We start from the raw sequence: 26,959 nt of genomic DNA, 5'->3' as shown, positions 1-26,959 counted from the left end.
GATGGGGAATCTCCAAGTGAAGATTGAAAGATGATTGACGGCAGAGGATAGGCCACATGTGCATGTCATGATTATTAGAGTCCGTATCGGCGTTTGATATGCTTTTATTTATAGTTTCTTTTGTTAAAGAGTCATCTTTTTCCTTTGTCTTTTATTCGGTTCCCCTTTTGTTTATCTTTCTCCTTTCATGGAAAATTCCTCAGTAGAGTCTGTTTGGTCAGAACCAGTGGGAAATGACTTCAAAATAGGGCATCAGCTTTCCAATCATGCAAGATGAGATCTGACTAGTACATCCAAGTGGTATAGTCAGGAAGGAACAAGCGCGAGGCCAGTGTCAAGAAAGATATCTCCAGCAAAAGGAGATTGACAAAAGGATCAACGAGTGTCAAGAAAGATATCCCCAGCAAAAGGGAATTGACAAAAGGATTGACGAGTGTCAAGAGGGATATCCTCGCCGAAATCAAAGGTTATAAACCTAAAGGCCAAGGCCCGTGGACAAGTCAAGAAAGAACAACGCGGAGAGCGATGAGCATGATTTGGGAAATTCATATGAGACTAAAAGGTCAGAGAAATGCCAGTTTCCGAGCTGTGCCACAAAAGAAGAGGAATATCCCCAGCAGAAAGGGATCATCCCCAGCAAATAATATCATCCCCAGCAAGTTTTTGGAACGCAGAGCAGGGAAGGAGAAAGGGAAAAGCCATCCCCAGTAGGAGTATCACAACCAACCACCACAGTCGAATCTTAAAGGAAATGACATTGATGGCGGAAAGGCATGTCATAAAGAAGATTATCAAACTGGGGCAGAATTTTTTTTATTTTTGAAAATTTTCTGGAAGTCAGGTATCCATATGGGGAGGAAGAAAGATAACACCAGTCTTAAGGTAAGTGGGTTTTGAACCGGTGTTATCCCCATCAGTGTTGAAAGAAAGAAAATAATGAGTTTTAATAAAAGGAGTTGTATCCCTAGCGGACAGAACCAAAGAGATGAAACTGGTGTTTAGAAAAAGCAAAAGCCATTATCATCCCCAGCAGCTTCCAGAAGAATGAAGCATCGATTTGAAGGGATAAAATTCCCCAGCAGAGTTATCCTCAACAACGTTATCCCAAGAAGATAACACTTTTATCCCCAGCAGTGTTGAGAGAAAAAAAAATTGAAGGAGGGGAAGAAAGGAGACTCCCCCAGTGGTATTATCCCCAGCAAGCAAGTAAGTAATTCCCCAACATCATTATCCCCAACAGTCTCGTGGGAAGACAACACCAGCTTTTAAAGGAGGAAGCCATCCCCAGCAAAGCCACAAATCGGCCACCATTTTAAAACTGATAAATTTTTCTTTGCTTGAGAGTTGAAACAGGAACAAAGCAGCGCAAAGGAAAAAGAAAAGAAAAGAAGAAATTACAAAGGTAAGTTTCTCAAATCATTGATCTTTACATTTTCCTCTTAGGATAAAAAGTCTTAATCTGATGAATTTCCCTCCCGATACAATCTTAGTCCGATGAAATTTTCTCCTAAGATATCAAATCTTAGTCCGATGAATTTTTCTCCTAAGATATCAAATCTTAGTCCGATGAATTTTTCTCCTAAGATAGAAAACTTAGTCCGATGAATCTTTCTCCTAAGATCACAACAAAATGGACCTAGTTTGACGATTTATCTCCTAGAGTCACAATCTTGGTCCGATGGAATTTTTTTTCTCCCAAGATAAGATATCAAATCTTAGTCCGATGAAATTTTCTCCTAAGATACCAAATCTTAGTCCGATGAATGTTTCTCCTAAGATAGAAATTTTAGTCCGATGAAATTTTCTCCTAAGACATCAAATCTTAGTCCGATGAATCTTTCTCCTAAGATATCAAATTTTAGTCTGATGAATTTTTCTCCTAAGATATCAAATCTTAGTCCGATGAATTTTTCTCCTAAGATAGAAATTTTAGTCCGATGAAATTTTCTCCTAAGATATCAAATCTTAGTCCGATGAATCTTTCTCCTAAGATCACAACAAAATGGACCTAGTTTGACGATTTATCTCCTAGAGTCAAAATCTTGGTCCGATAGAATTTTTCTCCCAAGATAATATAATAAAATCTTAGTCGGATGAATCTTCTCCTAGGATCAAAATCTAGTCTGATGAATTTTCTCCTAGGATAATTTGAAAAAAAAAAAGAAGTTTGAATTTGAAAAAAAGGGAGTCATTTTTTTAGTTTTCTTAAGATTATCAATGTTCAGTTGTTGTTGAGGTCAGGAGCCCGCCTGGAGAACGGAGGCTGAATTATTTTTAAAAGTTGTTGTCAAAGTCAGGAGCCCGCCTGAAGAGAGGAAAGGCGTTTTATTTTTAAAGTTGTTTAAATCTCGCCAACCTAAAGAAAGGAATGACATTTTATTTTTAAAAGTTGTTGAAATCTCGCCAACATAAAGAAAGGAATGACATTTTTATTTTAAAGTTGTTGTTGAAGTCAGGAGCCAACATAAAGAAAAGAATGGCATTTTATTTTTAAAGTTGTTGTTGAAGTCAGGAGCCCGCCTGAAGAGAGGAATGGCGTTTATTTTAAAAGTTGTTTGTTTGAAGTCAGGAGCCCGCCTGAAGAGAGGAATGGCGTTTATTTTCAAAGTTGTTGTTGAAATCAAAAGCCCGCCTGAAGAGAGGAAAGGCGTTTTATTTTTAAAAGTTGTTGAAATCTCGCCAACCTAAAGAAAGGAATGGTATTTTATTTTTAAAGTTGAAATCAGGAGACCGCCTGAAGAGAGGAAAGGTGTTTTATTTTTAAAAGTTGTTGAAATCTCTCCAACATAAAGAAAGGAATGGCATTTTATTTTTAAAGTTGAAGTCAGGAGCCCGCTTGAAGAGAGGAATGGCGTTAAATTCCAAGATTGTTGAAGAAGTCAGGAGCCCACCTGGAGAATGGAGGTTGTGTCATCTTTCAAAAGTCAAGGTGGAGTCAGGAGCCCACTTGCAGAACAGGAGAATACACTGAAGTTTGAAGTCAGTAAAGCAGAGGGTTACAACAAAAATCCCCAGCAGAAATCAGAAGGAAGACCACAAGTCGAGCTAGAAGTAAAGAAATACCAGAGGAAACACAAAGCAACAAGGCAGCAACAATCACATGACCAAGCTCGAGAATAAATCTTTGTAATTCATAGATCATAGCTTAGTATAACTTCTTGTTTTCTTTCTAGCAATGGTGTAATAAGGAGATCGAAAAGTAGTGGTAACAGCACGCAACAGCAGTAACAGTAACATCGCAATCCCATGGTAGTCCCAGCTACCAAAACTTTCTGAACTACACGCGACCTGATTCCCTTATGACCAGGGATATGTAGGTTGTCCAAAACCAGGACTCGGTTGCGCCTTTCCTTTTTTATTTTCTTCCTATTTTGAATAACGATATGATCAAAAATTAGTCGCATTGTTCGCTTTATCTTTGCCCGAAAGCTCTTCGTGTTTTCGAGCAAAGAGGGGCAGCTGTGAACACCTAATTTTTGACAACATTTAATTTTTTTTATCACTTCTTTTATGTAAATATTTTAGGGGGTTTTAACCTACTATTATTTTAGCTTTATTACACTTTTTATTATAGGATAAAAATACCAAAAAAATTAAAAGCTAAATTATCACTATTAATATTTTTATTATTTTTTTTTGTTTTTTTTATATATATAAAAATACGAAAATATTTTTTTTAAAACAAAAATAATAATTTCGGGAATGATTTAAAAAAATAAGAAAAAGGGAAGTATTGAATAAAAAAAATATATAAAAAATAGGTGGAATTCACTTTTTTTTTTAAAATTAAAAGAATGTAGAAAATTTAAAAAAAATAAAATATTTTGTGGAAATTTTAAAAAAATTTAAAAGTAAAAGAAGGTTGAAATTAAAAAATAAATATAAATATATCTGAAAATTTAAAAAATTTAAAGTAATTGAAAGTAGCATTTTTAAAAGAAAAAGAAAAGATAGTGGTTTATTTTTTTAAAGAAAAGTTAAATAAAGTGAGATTCTCTTTTAAAAAAATAAAAAGTGGGATTTTAAATAAGATAAAAGTAATTAAAGTTGGAATTTTAAAGATAAAAGTAATTAAAGGTGGGATTTCCTTTTCTAAAAAATATAAAAGCAATTTGTAAGTGGGATTTCTTTTAATTAAAAAAAAACAAATCTGAAAATTTCAAAATATTTGCTATAAATAGAAGAGAAAATTTAGGAAGAAAAAGGTGGGAAAAAAGAGGAGAATAAGAATAGAGAGAATAGACAGGAAAAAAACAGACAGAGGAAAAAGGGCTGAATATTTAAGAGAGAAAGAAAAATTCCGAAAAATATTTAAACTTTCAAATAAAAAAAACTAAAAAAATCTTCTGCTTTCATTCATTGTTTTGAAATCAACATTAATTGTTGGTTGTTTCATAAGAGCTTGAAGCTTTTGTTTTGGGATTACTACTCCACCGGTCTGTTCCTGGGTTGTTACTGTTGCTGGACTGTTGTTGCTGTGCTGTATTGTTATTACTGCTGCTGATTCTCATCTTCATTTTCTTTTGCTTCCAATATCAGGTACACAACTGACACGCTGATTATTGTAAACTGAAACAGGAAGCATGAATACGAAAATGAAGAGTTGAAATCCTAAATTTACTTTAATTATATTCTGAATTTTATTTGTATGTATAATTTATTTAGCTTGCAAAAATCAGAATCGTATAGCTATTTAATACATATAGTGGAACATCCGACGATAGCTTAACGGATGAACTATCTATATATTGCCTAAAAATAAATAAATGGTGTAGTAACTCCGTCAAGTAAAAATCAAACGAATAGGCCATCTAGTAGGAACTTGGTAGAAATATTGTTTAGTTAAATAATATTGGCCAAAATGGGTTAATTCACTAGTTATGGAAGTTTCAAGATTATCAACAGTAGGTTGATCATGAACAAGTAGCTAAATTTAGCTAAGGCACGAATTTAAATTAAACTTCGTAAATTAGGCATTAAGGCATGACTTGAGTTCAAGCAAGATTAGAAGAACGTTTAAGTCTAATAAACTTTCTAATAAGCTTTAGTAATTATGGTTAAATCTAGTTTCAAATGGTTGTGAATAATTAATCTCAATAATTTTTTTTAATAACAATGCTGAGTTTTAATCTAGCTATATTTGATTCTTTTGAATATTAGTTGTCGAATTTTTGTTTTATTTATAATTTCGAAATTTTGAGTAAAATTCCTTTTCATCAGTATTTGTATTAATCTAGCAATAGAATCCATGTTTTCTTAAAATAATAATAATAATAATAAACGTAATTAATTAGGATTTTCTTTATTCATTTTAGAGACTAATTTTAAATAGAAAAATGTAGTCGCTTTAAGATTTGTCCATTTAAAATAAAATGAGATGAGCCTCGCTTAGTAAAATGTATAGATTGCGGGGCCCTCAATAAAAGTTTAATTGAGTATTTAGAATTCGGGATGGACCGTTTAGTGAATTCCATGGTCTTACCCAGAAATAATAATACGCTAATCACTTTAGGCACGATTTTAATAATAATACATTCCTAAACACGGGTGCGCATTTATGCGACCCAAATCCAAATCCCAAAACATTGAATAAAAATACGTTCCGGATCGCGGGTGCATTTTATGTGACGCAATCCAAAGACATGTTTTTAAACGATGTTCACATTCTTGTAAAAATAATAATAACAATTATGAAAGCGGTTAAAAAGATAAAATTTGCACATAAGTTCATATTTGTATAAAATTAGATAATCAAGCCGAATATAACAGTTGAGCGACCGTGCTAGAACCACGGAACTCGGGAATGCCTATCACCTTCTCCCGGGTTAACAGAATTCCTTATCCGGATTTTTGGTTTGCGGACTGTAATACAGAGTCATTCTTTTCCTCGATTCGGGATTAAAATCGGTGACTTGGGACACCCTAAATCTCCCAAGTGGCGACTCTGAAATAAACAAACAAATCCCGTTTCGATTGTCCTTTAATTGGAAAAAACTCTTGTACCCCCGCGGGGGCGGAAAAAGGAGGTGTGACACACGACGATGCCAAAGATATGACTATTGGTTGATGATGGGGTATTGAGTATGCAGGGCTGGATATGTGTGCCCAATGTAGATGGGCTTCGGGAGTTGATTTCAGAGGAAGCCCATAGCTCGTGGTACTTCATTCATCCGGGTGCCACGAAGATGTATCAGGATCTGAGACAGCATTATTGGTGGAGGATAATGAAGAAGGATATTGTGGGATTTGTAGCTCGGTGTGTCAATTGTCAGTAGGTGAAATATGAGCAGATCACCATGGACTTTGTAGTTGGGATCCCACAGACTTTGAAGAAGTTTGATGCTATTTGGGTGATTGTGGATCGGCTAACCAAGTCCGCGCACTTCATTCCTATGTGTACTACCTATTCTTCAAAGTGGTTGGCAGAGATCTATATCCGGGAGATTGTTCGTTTGCATTGTGTCCTAGTTTCCATTATTTCAGACATGAGCACTCAGTTTACCTCACAGTTTTGGAGGTCTGTGCAGCAAGAGTTGGGTACTTAGGTTGAGTTGAGCACAACTTTTTACCCTCAAACTAACGGGCAGTCCGAGCACACTATTAGAATATTGGAGGACATGTTGCGCGTTTGTGTCATTGATTTTGGAGGGTCATGGTATCAATTTCTACCGCTCGAATAGTTTGCTTATAACAACAGTTACCAGTTGAGTATTCAGATGGCTCCATATGAGGTTTTGTATGGGAAGCGGTGTAGATCTCCAGTTGGTTGGTTTGAGCCAGGTGAGGCTAGGCTATTGGGTACAGACTTGGTGCAGGATGCTTTAGACAAAGTGAAGGTGATTCAGGAGAGGCTTCGTGCAGCGCAGTCGAGACAAAAGAGTTATGCTGACAAGAAGGTTCGGGATGTATCCTACATGGTTGGTGAGAAGGTTTTATTGAAGGTTTTGCCCATGAAGGGTGCTATGAGATTTGAGAAAAATGGTAAATTGAGTCCTCATTTCATTGGGCCTTTTGAGGTGCTTCGGAGGATTGGGGAGGTGGCTTATGAGCTTGCTTTTCCACCCATCTTATCGAGTGTGCATCCAGTATTTCATGTTTCTATGCTCCGAAAGTATATTGGCGATCCGTCTCATGTTTTGGATTTCAGCATGGTTCAGTTAGATGATGATTACATATGATGTGGAGCCAGTAGCTATTTTGGAACGTCAGGTTCGAAAGTTGAGGTCAAAGGATATAACTTCAGTGAAAATGCAGTGGAGAGATCGACCCATGGAGGATTTTACCTGGGAGATCGAGCGATAGATGCGGAGCAGATATCCCCACCTATTTGAGGCTTCAGGTATGTTTCTTGACTCGTTCGAGGACAAATGTTTGTTTAAGAGATGGAGGATGTAACGACCCGGCCGGTCATTTCGTGAGTTACCGCTCTGTTCCCCCCATTTCTGCTTCTTATTGTCTGGTTCATTTGTATTATGTGTTATGGGGTTGGTTGGTTCGGGTTCGGAGAGGTTTTGGAAAGGAATGAGACACTTAGTCTCTTTTGAGTAAACTTAGGTTGGAAAAGTCAATCGGATGTTGACTTATGTGAGAAAGGGATCGAATCTGAATTTTTATGGTTCGTATAGCTTCGGGAGGTGATTTGGGACTTAAGAGCGTGATCAGAATGGGTTTGGAAGTCCAAAGTAGATATAGGCTTGAATTCGCGAAATTGGAATTTTGGCATTTTCCGGTTGATAGGTGAGATTTTGATATAGGGGTCAGAATGGACTTCCGGAAGTTGGAGTGGGTCCTTTGTGTAATTTGTGATGTGTGTGCAAATTTTCAGGTCATTCAGACGAGATTTGATAGACTTTTTGATCGAAAGCGGAATTTGGAAGTTTTTGGAATTCTTAGGCTTGAATCCGATGTCAATTTGGTGTTTTGATGTTGTTTTGAGCGTTCTGAAGGTTAGAACAAGTTTGAATGAGATTATGGGATATGTTGGCATATTCTGTTGAGGTCCCGAGGGCCTCAAATGAGTTTCGGGTGGTTTAAAGGATCAATTCATGTTGGAAAAAGTTGCAGAAAATAAGTTGTTAGTGTTGCAGACGTTTGGCCTTCGCGTTCGCGAGTGGGCTCTCACATTCGCGAAGGGTTAGGATGTGAGGCAGGTGGGTTAGCCTTCGCGTTCATGAAGGGGGTCCCGCGTTCGCAAAGGGCTAGGGTCAGAATGTATCGCGTTCGCGATGGTATTGTCGCGTTCACGTAGAGTTAATGGGAGCAGCTGGGTCCAGGTCGATTGTGCTTCGTGTTCGCGAGCTTGGGGTCGTGTTCGCGATGGGTTGAGGAGCTGAGGCATCATGTTCGCATACAGGGTGTCGCGTTCGCGATGAAGGAATAAGTGTTCAACGTAAGTTTGTGCTTCGCGAACGCGAGGCATTGACCGCGTTCGCGAAGAAGGGATTTTAAGTGCTAGGCAGAATGTTTAAAAGACCACTTCCGCGATTTTGGGTCTAAATTTCACTATTGTTGTTTGGAGATTTTTGAGAAGGATTGAAGAGGGAATCAAAGGGAAACACTTGGAGGTAAGATTTATGGACTTAACACTCGATCCTAATGTGATTTCTACCTAATTAAATATGAAATTTATGGAATCTAAAGCCTAAAATTGGGGAGATAGGGCTTGGAATTTGAGACTTTGATTTGTGGATTTGAGGGGTCATTTGTAGTCGGATTTTGATGTATTTGATATTTATGAACTCGTGAGAGTGTAAGGATTCTTGTTTTGTGATTTTTGTCGTAATCCGAGACATCGGCCCGAGGGTCGGGTTTGGCCAATTTCAAAATTTTTAATGTAAATTGGTTATTTTTTAGTGGGCTTTGTTCGCTTAGCATAATTTGATGGTATAAATCTGTTTTTGGATAGATTTGGAGCATCCAGAGGCCGATTCGAGGGGCATAGGCATCGCGGGCTAGAGTTTGGACCGGATAGAGGTAAGTAATGATTGTAAATGTTGTCCTGAGGGTATGAAACCCCGGAGTTTACATCGTTGTGCTACTTTGAGGTAACGCACACGCTAGATGACGAGCGTGGGGTCGTGCACCGTTGGGGATTGTGACTTAGTCCATCCCGTATGACTATTAAACCGCGTATTTGATTGAAAACTATCTGCTATTATTGTGTTTTTGAAAGTATCATTATGTTTTGGACTGAATGCCATATTTGGGCCTTGTGCCAACTGTTTTGGACCCTTAGGGGATTTTTACTACTATTCCTCACTGTTTTGACTTCGCATTTGTACTCAGTCATGTTGTATTCTGCTGTTTTCATAACTCAACCATATTTACTTCGTTCTGACATTTTAAATGATATTTTGGGCTGACCATTATGTTTTACTATGCTCGAGTGTCTTGAGAAATTTCTGACAGAGTGAGGTCGAGGGCATGTGTTGTGAGGATATTATGGGATCGGGCTGCGTGTCGCAGCGATGTTGTACCAATTCATGATTCTCGGCTTGATTTGTTATGCCGTGAGGTGGCTTGTTATGAGGCCGAGGGCCAGTTTTATTATGCCACGAGATGGCTTGATATAGCGCTTGGGATGTAGGAGCCCCTCCGGAGTCTACACACCCCCAGCGAGCGCAGGTACCTAGTGTGAGATATGATATTGCCCGAGGGGCTGTTATTGTTTCTTGTTATTGCCCGAGGGGATGATATGAGTGATTGTGAGGTAGCCCGAGAGGATAGATCTGTTGGTATTTTACCCGAGGGGCTAATTTGTGTTTCTATCCTTCTTCTACCTATTTTCATCACTCGTTTGAAATACTGAAAAATATTTTAAAGAGGTTTTCACTGAACTAAGGTGTTTTTACGAGCTTTTACTATTTTATTGCATTGTTCTAGTTTTATACTATTTTGTTGTAGCATTATGCTATGTTTTACGTGTTTTCTTATTGCTCGGCTGCCTTTACTTTTATTACTTACTGAGTTGGCGTACTCACATTACTCCCTGCACCTTGTGTGCAGATCCAGGAGTCTCGGATCACGCTAGCGAGTGCTGATTTGCTTTCCAGTAGGCTTGTTTGGAGTTGACTAGGTAGTTGCTCGGCGTTCGCAGCCCAGTGCTTCTCTTTCGTATCTTCATTGCACTTTGTACTAGCGTTGTATTAGACTATGTTGTCTCTCCATACTCATAGACGGATTTTAGATGCTCATGACTGGTGACACCCCGATGTCGGGCTGTGTTTGTTTCCGCATTATTCTATTCTACTCTTTATTTTGGGAATTTTAGCTTATTAATGACTTTAAATGATTTATTAATACTATTTAGTTAGTTTGGGGATTTGTGTCGACTGGCCTAGTTTCACGATAGGTGCCATCATGACCGGGTCTAGTTTAAGGTCGTGACAAGTTGGTATCAGAGCCTAGGTTACATAGGTCTCACGAGTCATGAGCAGGTTTAGTAGATTCTCGTGGATCGGTACGGAGACGTCTGTATTTATCCTTAGGAGGCTGGAGAAACTTTAGGAAAACTTCGTATTCTTGAAATTCTTGTCGTGCAAACTTGTTGATCCGAGTACTAAACTTATGTTATTCTATTCTCTCACAGATGGTGAGGACACGTGTTACCGATAAGGATGGACGACCACCAGTACCACCAGATAGGGCCACTAGAGACCGAGGACGCGGTCGAGGCCGTAGTAGGGGCAGGGGTATAGCCCGCACAGTAGCTAGGGCAGCACCTGCAGATCCACCAGCCGCCCCGGTTCATGATCATGTCCCAGTTGTGGACGCTTCAGCAGCACCAGCTCAGGCACCAGCTGTGCCCATCATGATTCTAGGTCTTTAGGAGGCCCTGGCCCAGATTTTATCAGTATGCACTGGCCTAGCTCAAGCGGTCTCAGTTACTACAGCCGCAACTACTTCTTAGGCCGGGGAACTTAAACTCCCGTCGCTCGCACATCTAAGCAAGTCGTGCAGGGACTTCAGACACCGTGGTCACCTCCAATCCAGTCGGTTGCAGCTATTCAGGACTATGTAGCTCCTGTTATAACAGAGGACGAGCAGCGCAGGTTGGAGAGGTTTGGTAGACTTCAGCCTCTGACTTTCAGTGGTATAGAGGGCGAGGATGCCCAGGGTTTCTTGGATAAGTGTTAGAGGATTCTTTGTATAGCGGGTATTCTGGAGACCAGCGGGGTCCCATTTACTACTTTTTAGTTTTATGGAGCTGCTTTCACTTGGTGGGAGGCTTATGAGAGGCGTAGGCCTGTTGGTGCAGCACCCCTTACCTGGCAGCAGCTCTCCGTTCTCTTTTTGGAGAAGTATGTGCCACAATCTCGTAGAAAGGAGTTGCGCAGGCAGTTCGAGCAGTTGTGTTAGGGAGATATGATTGTGACGCATTATGAGATGAGGTTCTCGAAGTTAGTTCGTCATGTTGTTTGGTTGGTTCCTACGGATAGAAAGAGGATCAGGAGGTTTGTTGATAGCCTCACGTATCAGCTTCGGATTCTCATGACCAGGGAGAGGGTGTCTGGTGCTACTTTTGAGGAGGTTGTTGACATTGCTCGCGAGATTGAGTCTGTTTGTCGCTAGAAGCGAGATGAGAGGGAGGCCAAGAGGCCCTGGGGATCTGGTAGTTAAAGTGGTGCTCCTTCGAAAGGTCGGTTTCAGCACGTCAGAGGCTTACCATTCAGACATGCTCAGTCAGTTCGCCTAGGTTATCGTGGGGCATCATCGTGTCATGGTTCTCACAGTTCTCATCAGGGCCATTCATCGTTCAGTGCCTTTCTAGCCTAGAGTTTATCCCGTGCTCCATCAGTTCAGGGCTCTTCTATGCCAAGTGCTTCTGCTAGTCATTCCGGTGCTAGGGGTTCCCTTCAGTCCCCGTCTCCAGCACCAGGGAGTTATTATGAGTGTGGAGAGTTGGGTCATATGTGGAGGCAGTGTCCTCGTCTTCTTGGGGGTTCGTCTCAACGGAGGAGTCAGCCATCGACTTCAGCGCTAGTTACTTCACCACCACCCATTCAGCCATCTAGGGGTGGATGTCAGTCAGCTAGGGGTCGCCCCAGAGATGGAGGTCGATCAAGTGGTGGTCAGGCCCGTTTCTATGCACTTTCAGCTAGACTCGATGCTATTGCTTCAAATGTTGTGATTACAAGTATTGTCTCAGTCTGCCATAGAGATGCCTCTGTGTTATTTGATCCTGGTTCCACTTTTTCATATGTGTCATCATATTTTGCTCGTTATTTGGATATGCCCCGTGAGTCTCTTATTTTATCTGTTCGGGTATGTACTCCGGTAAGCGATACTATTATTATGGACCGTGTGTACCAGTCGTGTGTGGTGACTATTGGGGGTTAGGAGACCCGAGTGGACCTATTATTTCTTTGTATGGTGGACATTGATGTGATATTGGGCATGGATTGGATATCTTCGTGTCGCGCTATTTTGGACTGTAATGCTATGATAGTGACATTGGCTATGTCGGGTGTGCCACAGATTGAGTGGTGAAGTTCGACTGATTTTGTCCCCAATAGGGTGATTTCGTTCTTGAAGTCCCGGCAGATGGTTGGGAAAGGTTGTCTTTCATACTTAGCCTTTGTGAGGGATATCGGTGCAGATACTCCTAGTATTGATAATGTTCCTATTGTGAGGAATTTTCCCGATGTGTTTCCTGCAAACCTGTCGGGCATGTAACCGAAAAGGGATATTGATTTTGGTATTGATTTGGTGCCAGGCATTCTGCCCATTTCTATTCCATCATATCGTATGGAACCATCGAAGTTGAAGAAGTTAAAAGAGCAGCTTCAGGAACTCCTTGATAAGGGGTTTATTCGACCTAGTGTGTCGCCTTGGGGTGCGCCTATTCTATTTGTGAAGAAGAAGGATGGCACGATGAGGATATGCATTGATTACAGGCAGTTGAACAAAGTAACAATCAAGAACAAGTATCTTTTGCCTCGTATCAATGATTTGTTTGACCAGCTTCAGGGAGCGAGGGTGTTCTCCAAGATTGATCCCCATTCAGGTTATCACTAGTTGAAAATCAGGGACTCAAATATTCTTAAGACAGCTTTCAGGACCCGATATGGTCATTATGAGTTCCTGGTGATGACTTTTAGGATGACCAATGCCCCATCAACGTTCATGCATTTGACGAACAGCGTGTTTCGGCTTTATCTCGACTCGTTTGTCATAGTTTTCATTGATGATATTCTGGTATACTCGCGTAGTCAGGAGGAGCACATGGAGTATTTGAGAGTTGTGTTGCAGAGACTAAAGGAGGAGAAGCTTTATGCAAAGTTCTCCAAGTGTGAGTTTTGGCTTAGTTCAGTGGCTTTCTTGGGACACGTGGTGTCCAGCGAGGGTATTCAGGTTGATCCAAAGAAGATAGAGGCGGTTCGGTTTGTTCAGGGATTTTCATCTATAGCATCACCCTTGACCAAGTTAACTTAAAAGGGTGCTCCATTTAGGTGGTCGGATGAGTGTGAGGAGAGCTTTCAGAAGCTCAAGACTGCTTTGACCATAGCTCCAGTGTTAGTTTTGCCCTCAACTTTAGGTTCATATACCGTGTATTGTGATGCTTCGAGAGTTGGTATTGGGTGTGTGTTGATGCAAGAGGGTAGAGTTATTGCTTATGCTTCTCATCAGTTGAAGCCCCATAAGAAGAACTACCATGTTCATGATTTGGAGTTGGCTGCCATTGTTCACGCGTTGAAGATTTGGAGGCGTTATTTGTATGGTGTGTCTTGTGAGGTGTTTACTGATCATCGTAGCCTCCAGCACTTGTTCAAGCAGAAGGATCTCAATTTGAGGCAGCGGGGATGGTTGGAGCTGCTAAAGGACTATGATATTACTATTTTGTACCATCTGGGGAAGGCCAGTGTGGTGGCCGATGCTTTGAGTAGGAAGGCGGTGAGTATGGGGAGTTTGGCATATATTCCAGTTGGGGAGAGACCTCTTGCAGTTGATGTTCAGGCCTTGGCCAATCGGTTTGTGAGGTTAGATATTTCGGATCCAGTCAGGTATTGGCTTGTGTGATTTCTCGGTCTTCCTTATTTGATCGCATCAGAGAGCACCAGTATGATGATCCTCATTTGCTTGTCCTTACGGACAGAGTTCAGCACGATGATTCCAGAGATGTGACAATTGGTGATGATGGGGTGTTGAGGATACAGGGCCGGATATATGTGCCCAATGTAGATGGACTTCGGGAGTTGATTCTAGAAGAGGCTCATAGCTCGCGGTATTCTATTCATCCGGGTGCCGAGAAGATGTATCAGGATATGAAACAGCATTATTGGTGGAGAAGAATGAAGAAGGACATTGTGGGATTTGTAGCTTGGTGTCTCAATTGTCAACAAGTGAAATATGAGCATCAGAGACCAGGTGGCTTGCTTCAGCAGATGGATATTCCAGAGTGGAAATGGGAGCGGACCACCATGGACTTTGTAGTCAGGCTCCCATGGACTTTTAAGACGTTTGAAGCTATTTAGGTGATTATGGATCGACTGACCAAGTCCGCTCACTTCATTCCTATGTGTACTACCTATTCTTCAGAGCGGTTGGTAGAGATCTATATCCGGGAGATTGGTCGTTTGTATGGTTTCCCAGTTTCCATCATTTCAGATAGAGGCACTCAGTTTACTTCACAGTTTTGGAGGTCTGTGCAGTGAGAGTTGGTTACTCAGGTTGAGTTGAGTATAACTTTTCACTCTCAAACGGACGGGCAGTCCGAACGCACTATTCAGATATTGGAGGACGTGTTGCGTGCTTGTGTCATTGATTTTGGAGGGTCATGGGATCAGTTTCTACCACTCGCAGAGTTTTCTTAGAACAACAATTACCAGTCGAGTATTCAGATGGCTCCATATGAGGCTTTGTATGAGAGGCGGTGTAGATCTCCAGTTGGTTGGTTTGATCTGGGTGAGGCTAGGCTATTGGGTACGGACTTGGTGCAGGATGCTTTAGACAAGGTGAAGGTGATTCTGGAGAGGCTTCGTGCAGCGCAGTCGAGACAAAAGAGTTATGCTGACAAGAAGGTTCGGGATGTGTCCTACATGGTTGGTGAGAAGGTTCTATTGAAGGTTTCGCCCATGAAGGGTGTTATGAGATTTGGGAAGAAGGGTAAATTGAGTCCTCGGTTCATTGGGCCTTTTGAGGTGCTTCAGAGGATTGGGGAGGTGGCTTATGAGCTTGCTTTGCCACCTAGATTATCGAGTGTGCATCCAGTATTTCATGTTTCTATGCTTCGGAGGTATATTGGCGATCTGTCTCATGTTTTAGATTTCAGCACAGTTTAGTTAGATAATTATTTGACTTATGATGTGGAGCCAATAGCTATTTTGGATCGTTAGGTTCGAAAGTTCAGGTTAAAGGATATAGTTTCAGTGAAAGTACATTAGAGAGGTCGGCCCATGGAGGAGGCTACCTGGGAGACCTAGCGAGAGATGTGTAGCAGATATCCACACCTATTTGAGGCTTCAGGTATGTTTCTTGACTCGTTTGAGGACGAACGTTTGTTTAAGAGGGGGAGGATGTAACGACCCGGCCGGTCGTTTCATGAGTTACCGCTTCGTTTCCCCCATTTCTGCTTCTTATTGTTTGGTTCAGTTGTATTATGTGTTATCGGGTTGGTTGGTTCGGGTTCGGAGAGGTTTTGGAAAGGAATGCGACACTTAGTCTCTTTTGAGTAAGCTTAGGTTGAAAAAGTCAACCGGATATTAACTTACGTGAGAAAGGACTCGGACATTAATTTTGATGGTTCGGATAACTTCGGGAGGTGATTTGGGACTTAGGAGCATGATCGGAATGGGTTTTGGAGGTTCAGAGTAGATTTAGGCTTGAATTAGCGAAATTGAAATTTTAGCGTTTTCCGGTTGATAGGTGAGATTTTGATATAGGGGTCAGAATGGAATTTCGGAAGTTAGTAGGTCCGTTGTGTCATTTGTGATGTGTGTACAAAATTTCATGTCATTCGGACGAGGTTTGATAGACTTTTTGATCGAAAGCGGAATTTGGAAGTTTTTGGAATTCTTAGGCTTGAATCCAATGTCAATTTGGTGTTTTGATGTTGTTTTGAGCATTCCGAAGGTTGGAACAAGTTTTAATGAGGTTATGGTATATATTGGCATGTGTTGTTGAGGTCCCGAGGATCTCGTGTGAGTTTCGGGTGGTTGAATGGATCAATTCATGTTGGAAAAAGTTGCAGAAAATCTGTTGTTCGTGTTGCAGACGTTTGGCCTTCACGTTCGCGAGTGGGCTCTCGCATTCGCGAAGGGTTAGTATGTGAGGTAGGAGGGTTAGCCTTCACGTTAGCGAAGGGGGTCCCGGGTTCGCGAAGGGCTGGGTCAGAATGCATCGCGTTCGCGATGGTATTTGATGACGTCCAAATCCACTACTAAAAAGTAAATGGACACAGTCGCTAATTTACCCAACTATGAGTCGGGGTCGAATCTCATAGAGAACAATATGTAGGCGATTAGGAATGTAAGAGAATTATCACTTGTTATGCAATACCAAACACTTAGAATTGGTTTTAGAAAAGATTTATACCTAAATGCGGAAGTGTAAACTAACCTAGAAAGTTAGTAAAATTATCAATGGCTATAAGGATGAATGCATCGGGAATTACACTCAAGTAACGATCCAATGTATTTCACAATTTTACAACTATGAGCGAGTTTATGTTAATTAGCCACGGATAATAATTCTTAATTAGCTTCTTTTGAAGACTAACAAGACTTCCTAATTGAATTATTCCTAACCCAATTAAGAGGATAAGCACACCTGAATATGGCTATAAGTAGTTCAATCCTATCCCTAGGTAGAATCTATAAAATGAGGGTTAAAACCTCAATTTCTTGTTAATTAATCTTTCCCAACCCCAAATTATCTTTTTCAAAATTAATTCGGAGTTAATGGGCGAGTCCTAGGGTTAGCTAATCCCTTTGGAAACATTAAACAAGAATAATTAAAGAAACAATAACTCACTTCATAAATAATTGAAAATCATTCAATACATAAGCACAACAAGGTCTTTAATCCACACTTTAAATATGAATATTTTCATATACAAGATTCAAGTGTTGGAAATAAATACTACACACTTAAATATTCAATACAAAGCAAGGAAATGAAGAAATAAACATAAATGGGTAAGAAATCCTTAACCACAAGCTTGAAATCTTCAAAACCCAAGTGTGTGTGAAAACTCTAGCTTCCAACCTTGTTCTCTCAAGTCTTTGGAACTGAAAATATGCCAAAAGATATTTTACAAATGAGCTGGTTTGCGTATTACATGGTTTGGGGTGAAAAATGTGAAATTCCAGAACTGTCCAGTTTTCCCACCCAGTTTCTTCATCGCGTTCGCGACCACACCTTTGTGTTTGCGAAGGTTTGCTATCCTCGGCTTTCGCATTCGCGAAGGTTTGGTTTCTGAATCTACGCTTTCACGATGGGTACTTCACGTTCAAGAAGGTCTAGCTTCTTGCTTCTTTGCGTTCGTGAAGAGTAAATCACTGGCAGGTTCCATTTTGTCCATTTTAGCTCCTTTTTGACTTGTTTTCACTTGGTTTCTTCACCATTACTTCTAAATCACATACAACCTGTAAAATAGAAGTAAATGACATTAAACACATAATTTGATCACTCAAATGTAGCAAAAATATAGGTTTAAAGACAAGATAAGTTTGGAAAATACCAACTTATCAAACCCCCAAACTTAAACTATTGCTTGTCCTCAAACAATGAAAGCGACAAAATCTCCTCCCAAGTAGTTAACTCAACAATGCATCCATATCATGCCAAGCAAAAAAGGGTCTACTATAAGCACAAACACATGACTTCGATTGGTACCAACAATTATTCCAAAGCATATGAATTACCAAACACTTCTCATGAACTTCATTACATTTCAAGTGCTCAAACACTATGCAAATTAAAGTAACAATCAAGTCATGACACTAAAGCTTCACAATTTGCCTTTTTATCACAATTAACTTTCTATGGTCATTCCTTCCAATTGAAAATGGGATTAAATTCACAACTCAAATCTCATCTGCCCTCACATTTAAGAGAGAATCCCACACTCATAAATTTTAATTCAAACAATAATGTGATATCAAATGGAAAGAATTAGCTCTCTCTCACAAAGATGTTCAAATGCATACAAGTAGTACCATAGGCTTGCCCTTCATGTATTTCTCCACTAATGTAGACAACTTGGTTCAAAATCAATTAGGACTTAAAGGGTTGTAGTTTAGGCTTCTGGTTAAGGTAGGGAACAAGTTTGGTTAGAGTGACTCAAAACCTCCCCAAGCACTACAAAATTTACAATTAAAGTCCATTTCCTTCAAAATCATTTTCCATCTTTTCTTCACTTTTCATTCCACACCTAATCTTCCTTTTATTCGCAACTTCTTATTATTATTTTATTTTTTATTTTTTTCTTCCTTCCTTTTCAAAATCAAGGAAAGTTTTACTTTTTATCATTTTTTTCTACCTTCAACCTTTTAAACAACTTTCATATCACAACTTTTCCAACCGTCACCCCCAAACTTGGCTTTTAGCCTATGTTTACACTTTCAAAGTACTTAGGGAGGTAGGGTGCCAAAAGCTAGATCAATAAAGAACAAACGAATAAAGCTTGTAACATGGTTGACAAAGAACAAGGTTAAAGGCTCAAAATGGGTTGACTAGAAAAATATTCAGAGGTAGGAAATTTAAGGCACAATGGCGGTCCAAGGAAGGCCTAATATCATTTTTCAAACCAAGTTAGTCTATGATTTCGCCTTGAAGCACATTCTGGGCAAGTTCTAGACTACAAGTAATGCAAAAGAACTCACACTAAATCTCACCACACATGGCATATGAACACTCAAGTGGAATACAAATCCAAAATCCAATTGAAACCAATAACTCAAGAGGTTACATATAGCATAGGAAGCTATTTAGTGAATCAAAGAGCCAAAATTTGAGTTTAAAAGTCATGACATCTTTACTTCAATTATTTTTTTTTTTCAATAACCAAAAATTCATATGCTGAGGTTTAAATCATATTGGTACCAAGCAAGCCACAACTTGGTCAGTGGGCACAAACTCCAACCCAACCATTTATTCTTCCTAATATTAACATAGCTATATCTAAACTACATGACTAATTCTCTTAAGAAAGTTGTCTATCTATCCATCATCGGGAAAAGTCGACAAAAATTTACTAACAATTACCCGGTTCAAGAAGAAAATTGGCATCCTTGAAAAAAGAACTGTGGTATAAAGAAAACCAAGGATATCGCCACTAACATAAAACATACTATATAAAAAAATTAAGAAGCTAATAACCAAAATTAAGAAGCTAATAAACATCAAGTAACTAAAACATAATATATATATATATATATATATATATATATATATATATATATATATATATATATATATATATATATAACAAGAAGTTAAGAAGCTAATAAATATAATAATATAACACATCACATGAAAATACAATAACAACAAAATGAAAATAACCACAGTACCAATCTGTCATACCCACAGTTATCCAAAATTATACAAGCACCACAGTTATACAAGAAGCCACCCCCAACTAAAGATGTTGCAATGTCCCCAATGCAACTAAACATGATAGAGTAAAATGGTGGAAAGTACTCCCTGAATACTACATCAGTCGGAGCTGGAGGTGGTGGGAAATTTGAGCTCCACGTCCGCATCATCATCATCCTCTGATTCACGTGAACCACAAAATGTACTCAGCTTTTGCATCATCTTGGACAGAAGTTTGTTTTTCTTCTTCTCATGCTCCTTGAACTTTATCTGCCTCTTCTCAATCTTTCCTTATCGGTGACTCATGTTCTCCAACCTGGTGTTAATGGCCTCCATCTTGCCCATGATTGCTTTTTGCTCTTTGACCACATCCTCCATGGATGGTGGGGCAACAGTCCCAGTAGATGTGTCAACCCTAGGTGGGCCAGTGGGAGGCCAGCTATAAGCTGCCTAACATGCTCATCTACTCCATATATCTGACTGGATAAGTGGCGCATAGTGTGAGGACCGGACTGGAGTGGTCCCATGGGGTCAAAGGACCCTGATAAAGGTGCAAAGGATCCGGCGGGATCAGTGGTAGCCTCAAAGAACTACCCAAATGAAGAGGAAGCAACATCAATTCTCCCCTTTTTCTGTTTGTCATTAGGTCCCATTTTCAGCAAGGGATGGATCATCGGCTTTCCTGGACCTTTCTCAATATCATTGGGGCGTTTAGGCACCCCAGCATCATAACAAAGTCTAGTGATCATGGATGGGAAGAAAAGGCTTTTGGACCTCCCATAAGTGGCTTCCTCAATTTCTCGGACAATGTGTTCCCCCACGTTCACAAGTAGTCCATCCATGATAGCAGCAATTATCAGTGCTCTGTCTGGTGTCACATCAGTGTCATTTGTAGAGGGCGACACTCTTGAATAGATAATGGAGATCTATGTCTATGCCTCAGCCGTGAAATCATGAGAATCAACTCCCTTGTGCACTGCCAGCCACTTCGAGGTAACCCCATCATGTAACTTATCCACTAGCCACTAGTTTCCTCCTGCTTTAGCTCTGTCTCTATAGAACTCATTATCAACATTGGGAAGGCCATAAATACCATTGATTATCTCAGGGCTGAAGCGGACTTGAACGCCCCACACAGTAGTAACAAAGGCACCTTGGAAGTCGGTCCTTAAGGTGTTTGCATAGAATTCCAGAACTATTGTGTGGTTGGAATTATTTGGTTGCTCGGCAAAACAAATCCACCTTCTTTCTATCAACCGTGTGTAGAAGCCCGGAATTTTAGCTTTGACCTTTTCCAAGTTTATGCCTCTTTCCCGAACGATGGTCTTTGACAAGAGTTCATCATATCTTCGCTCACATGCTGCAGATAGAAATCGTTCACGATCAAAGGGTTGCTCTTGTTCAGGTCTAAAGACATGTTCGTGCTCAATTTCATTGTGTTCCGGATCCATTTTATGCCCAAAGTACCTACAAAATAGACCAACAATGTTAAAAGCTCATACAAACACTTAAAACAATGTATTAGGAAGTATTTAGGCCGAAGAAATGGGCGAAAAAGGTCTCGGGCAGAGCTGTGCGAAGCTACTATTTTTCGCCAGTTTTGGGACTGCCAGTGGTTGCTCTTCGCATTCGCGAGCAGATCACCGCGTTCGCGAGCAGGCCACCTCGTTCGCGAAGAGCAAAAAAACTTTGCCCAGAAATAGACCTTCACGTTCGCGAAGGCCAAAAAGTTTCTTCCCCACTATTTTGCCTTCGCGTTCGCGAGAAGGCCCTGGCGTTCACGAAGATTATCTTCCTCGCCCAGACCTAGTTTTCTTTCAGGCTTTTCTTCAAACACTAGGGGTGCCCTATTTTTTGGTTCATTTTACAGATCATTTAAGAACATATCTTGCCCAAATTTTTCTTCAACAACACACACTCACACTCAACCAATCTCACCCAGCAAGCACAATAAATTTCACACACAAATTTGACATTTAAGATCACAAAATTTGAAGCTTAAGGACCAAACAACTATGATTGTTCTTCTATTGCTTCACACCAAGAAAGAAAAGAAAGATTTAAAATACAAGAGAGGACATTACATACCTTAAGAGTGGCGAGGGAGAATCACAATGAACTTGAAGAGAATGGGGCATTTTTTTTTCTTTTGGGAATAAAGGAGTAAAATGTTCTTGAGCCAAAGGGAAGGGTTAGAGCCGATTTCCAGTGTTTTACAATTTTAAAACTTGAACCTACGCGTTCGCGAGGGTTGGCCGCCTACGCGAAAGGTAAAAAACTGTGAACGGTCACGAACGCGAGTCAGACATCACGAACGCGTAGGTTTAAAATTTGGTGAACCTACGCGAACGTGAGAGGTCCACGCGAATGCAAAGAGTGGTTTTCCTGCAGTTCAACAGTTTTGGCAGCTACTAGTTTTGGCTCTCTAGGCCACTCCGACCTGCTCAAATCAACTCCAAAAAATCTAAAACTTGGCAGATTAGTTACAAATAATATTCTAAGCTATTTTAAAGAAGAAAATTTCAAAAATGACTAAAAAATTTGAAAAACGATGGGTTGCCTCCCACCAAGCGTCGTATTTAACGTCGAGGCACGACGCAACTCAACTTTATCACTTTTCTCGCCATTTGGACGATATGAATCGGGCACCCAACTTGGAATCAAGCTTGTGACCACGAGCGGTGAGGGTGGTAAGTTGATGATCAAGCCAAGACTTAATTTCTTTATTTTGCATTTCTTGGCTTTCATATGAGGAATGTCATTTTGCCTTCTTGTTCCCTCAAATTGTAAAATGTATGGCCTTTGTCTTTCCTCCTCGCAATCCCCCATTGACTCGTGTAGTTCAATTCCCATTTCAACACACAATTTCAATATTGAAAAATTCTTGGAATGTGACATCAAACCTCCAAGTTGCATTTCTTCCCGAATTTTGACATCCTCTTTTTCCCCCGGATTAGAGTTAATCTCAACCAATTTTCATTTACACCGGATGACTCTAATTCCATATTTTTCTCAGCATCATTAACACTCATGGAGTCGGTTGGCGGATGTTCAATTCTTGATTCCTCAAAGTAGAGCTCACTTTATTCCTCGAAATCGGACTCTTCTTGACTTCTTTCAATACTCTCAAGTTGGTGGGTATAGTGAGCCTTGATGAACCAAGGAAGGATTTATTTGAGGAATAAATTGTGACTTCCTTGATCACAATTTATTCCTCGAAATGGAATATTTTCATTTGATCATCCAAAGTGTGAATATGTTCATCATTGTGAGCCAAGTCATGTTTCAAGTCCTCGAGTGCAAAGTTGTGTTTCTCCTCATTTTCAAGAATGGTCTCCAACATGAGCATTATCTTCTCATTTTGAGCATTTGAGAGTTCTTCTTGGTTTTGATCAAGCACCAAGGAAGGATTTTCGACTTCCACATCTAAGGAAAATTCTTGGCTATCATTAACTTCCGAGGATTTTTGGACCTCTAAAGCTTCAAGCATTTCTCCCATTTGTGAGTGCAACCTTTCAAGTGCCAAGCATTTTGGAGACTATTATCCAAAAGTTCCTCCAAGGCACTTTGTTCTTTGTTTCCTCCTTCACGTAGGCATTCTAACATGAGCTTGAACTCTCCATTTTGACCATGTTCAACTTCTTCCATTCTCATAGCCCTATCATTTTCATCACAAAAAGTAGAATCATCATAGCGGGGGCTTGGGGAAGGGAAGGACAAATAAGCACAATACTCCCAATGACCATTTTGACAACCATACTTATCAAAAATACTCCACTCATGGGCTTGAGATTGTGCGCACAATCCACCCCCGGGAGAATTTAAACAATTTTGCAATGAGTGTGGTCCTTCACAACAAGGACAAGGGTCATCAAAGTATGAACAACTACCATCCAACCAATTTTCATTATTTGATGCCATTTTTCAAAAATAAGAAAATAAACAAGAAACAAACAAGAAAAATAGACTAAGGTAAGAAAAATAATTACACAAATATTCACAAGTTTGGACCAAAGCACTTACGCTTATTTCTCAAACTACCTAAATTATGCCAAATTGTTCCCTGGCAACGGCGCCAATTTTGATGACGTCCAAATCCACTACTAAAAAGTAAATAGACACGGTCGTATGCAATATAATTTACCCAACTATGAGTCGGGGTTGAATTCCACAGAGAACAATATGTAGGCGATTAGGAATGTAAGAGAATTATCACTTGTTATGCAATGCCAAACACTTAGAATTGGTTTTAGAAAAGATTTATACCTAAATGCGGAAATGTAAACTAACCTAGAAAGCAAGTAAAATGATCAATGGCTACAAGTATGAATGCATCGGGAATTACACTCAAGTAACGATCCAATGTATTTCACGATTTTACATTGATGAGCGAGTTTATGTTAATTAGCCACGGATAATAATTCTTAATTAGCTTCTTCCAAAGACTAACAAGACTTCCTAATTGAATTATTCCTAACCCAATTAAGAGGATAAGCACACCCGGATATGGCTACAAGTAGTTCAATCTTATCCTAAGGTAGAATCTATAAAATGAGGGTTAAAACTTCAAGTTCTGGTTAATTAATCTTTTCCAACCCCAAAGTATCTTTTTCAAAATTAATTCGGAGTTAATGGGCGAGTCCTAGGGTTAGATAATCCCTTTGGAAACATTAAAGAACAAAAATAATTAAAGAACCAATAACTCACTTCATAAATAATTGAAAATCATTCAATACATAAGCACAACAAGGTATTTAATCCACACTTTAAATAAAAATATTTCCATAAACAAGATTCAAGTGTTGGAAATAAATACTACACATTTAAATATTCAATACAAAGCAAGAAAATGAAGAAATAAACATAAATGGGTAAGAAATCCTTAACCACAAGCTTGAAATTTTCAAAACCCAAGTGTGTATGCAAACCCTAGCTTCCAACCTTGTTCTCTCAAGTCTTTGGAACTGAAAATATGCCAAAAGATATTTTACAAATGAGCTGGTTTGGGTATTAAATGGTTTGGGGTGAAAAATATGAAATTCTAGAACTGCCCAGTTTTCTCAACCAGTTTCATCATCGCGTTCGCGACCACACCTTCGCGTTCGCGAAGGTTTGGTTTCTGAATCTACGCGTTCACGATGGGTACTTCGCGTTCGCGAAGGTCTAGCTTCCTGCTTCTTCGCGTTCGCGAAGAGTAAATCACCGGTAGGTTCTATTTTATCCATTTTAGCTCCCTTTTTACTTGGTTTCACTTGGTTTCTTCACCATTACTTCTAAATCACATACAGCCTATAAAATAGAAGTAAATGACATTAAACACACAATTTGATCACTCGAACATAGCAAAAATATAGGTTTAAAGACAAGATAAGTTGGTAAAATACCAACTTATCAGTATTGCCGCGTTTGCATAGAGTTAATGGGAGCAGTTGGGTCCAGGTCAATTGTGCTTCGCGTTCGCAAGCTTGGGGTCACGTTCGCGATGGGTTAAGGAGTTGAGGCATCGCGTTCGCGATGGGTTGAGGAGATGAGGCATCGCGTTCGCGTACAGGGTGTCGCGTTCGCGATGAAGGAATAAGTGGTCAACGTAAGTTTGTGCTTCGCGAACGCGAGGTGTTGACCGCGTTCGCGAAGAAGGGATTTTAAGTGTTGGGCAGAATGTTTAAAAGACCACTTCCGCGATTTTGGGTCTAAATTTCACCATTGTTGAGCAATTTTGGAGCTTTATGAGAAGGATTGAAGAGGGAATCAAAGGGAAACACTTGGAGGTAAGATTTATGGACTTAACACTTGATCCTAATGTGATTTCTACCTAATTAAACATGAAATTTGTGGAATCTAAAGCCTAAAATTGGGGAGTTAGGGCTTGGAATTTGTGACTTTGATTTGAGGATTTGAGGGGTCATTTGTGGTCGGATTTTGATGTATTTGATATGTATGAACTCGTGAGAGTGTAAGAATTCTAGTTTTGTGATTTTTGTCGTAATTCGAGGCGTGGGCCTGGGGGTCGGGTTTGGCCAATTTAGGGATTTTTTGTGTAAATTGGTTATTTTTGAGTGGGCTTTTTTTCCTTAGCATATTTTGATGGTATAAATTTATTTTTGGATAGATTTGGAGCATCCAGAGGCCGATTCGAGGGGCATAGGCATCGCGGGCTAGAGTTTGGACCGGATAGAGGTAAGTAATGATTATAAATGTTGTCCTGAGAGTATGAAACCCCAGATTTCACATCGTTGTGCTACTTTGAGGTGACGCACACGCTAGATGACAAGCGGGGGGTCGTGCACGTATGACTGTTAAACCGCATATTTGATTGAAAACTATTTGCTATCATTTTGTTTTGGAAAGTATCCTTATGTTTTGGGCTGAATGCCATATTTGGGCCTCGTGTCAACTGTTTTGGACCCTTAGGGGATTTTTACTACTATTCCTTACTGTTTTGACTTCACATTTGTACTCAGTCATGTTGTATTCTACTATTTTCATAACTCAGCCATATTTACTCCATTTTGACATTTTAAATGATATTTTGGGTTGAGCATCATGTTTTATTATGCCCGAGTGGCTTGAGAGATTTCTGACTGAGTGAGGCCGAGGGCCTGTATTGTAAGGATATTATGGGATCGGGCTACGCGTCGCAACGGTGTTGTAGTGATTCATAATTATAAGGCCAAGGGCCTGATTTTTTACGCCACGAAGTGGCTTGTTATGAGGTCGAGGGCCAGTTTGATTATGCCACGAGATGGCTTGATATAGCGCTTGGGCCGTAGGAGCCCCTCCGGAGTCTGCACACCCCCAGTGAGCGCGGGTACCCAGTGTGAGATGTGATATTGCCCGAGAGGCTGTTGTTGTTTCATGTTATTGCCCGATGGGTGATACGAGTGATTGTGAGGTAACCCGAGGGGCTGGTTCTGTTGGTATTTTTCCCGAGGGGCTTATTTGTGTTTCTATCCTTTTTCTCCCTGTTTTCATCACTCGTTTGAACTACTGAAAGATGTTTTAAAGAGGTTTTTACTGAATTAAGGTGTTTTTACGAGCTTTTACTATTTTATTGCATTGTTCTGGTTTTATATTATTTTGTTGTAGCATTATGCTGTATTTTACGTGTTTTCTTATCACTCAGCTGCCTTTACTTTTATTACTTACTGAGTTGGCGTACTCACATTACTCCCTGCACTCTATGTGCAGATCCAGGAGTCTCGGGTCACGCTAGCGAGTGCTGATTTGCTTTCCAGCATGCTTGTTCGGAGTTGACTAGGTAGCTGCTCGGCGTTCGCAGCCCATTGCTTCTCCTTCCTATCTTCATTTCACTTTGCACTAGCGTTGTATTAGACTATGTTGTCTTTCCATACTCTTAGACAGATTTTAGATGCTCATGACTGGTGACACCCCGATGTCGGACTGTGTTTGTTTCCGCATT

The sequence above is a fragment of the Nicotiana tabacum genome, chromosome 10 (assembly GCF_000715075.1).
Source record: "Nicotiana tabacum cultivar K326 chromosome 10, ASM71507v2, whole genome shotgun sequence".
Lineage (NCBI taxonomy): Eukaryota > Viridiplantae > Streptophyta > Magnoliopsida > Solanales > Solanaceae > Nicotiana > Nicotiana tabacum.
The sequence above is the reverse complement of the archived record's forward strand: the minus strand, read 5'-3'. Positions refer to the sequence as shown.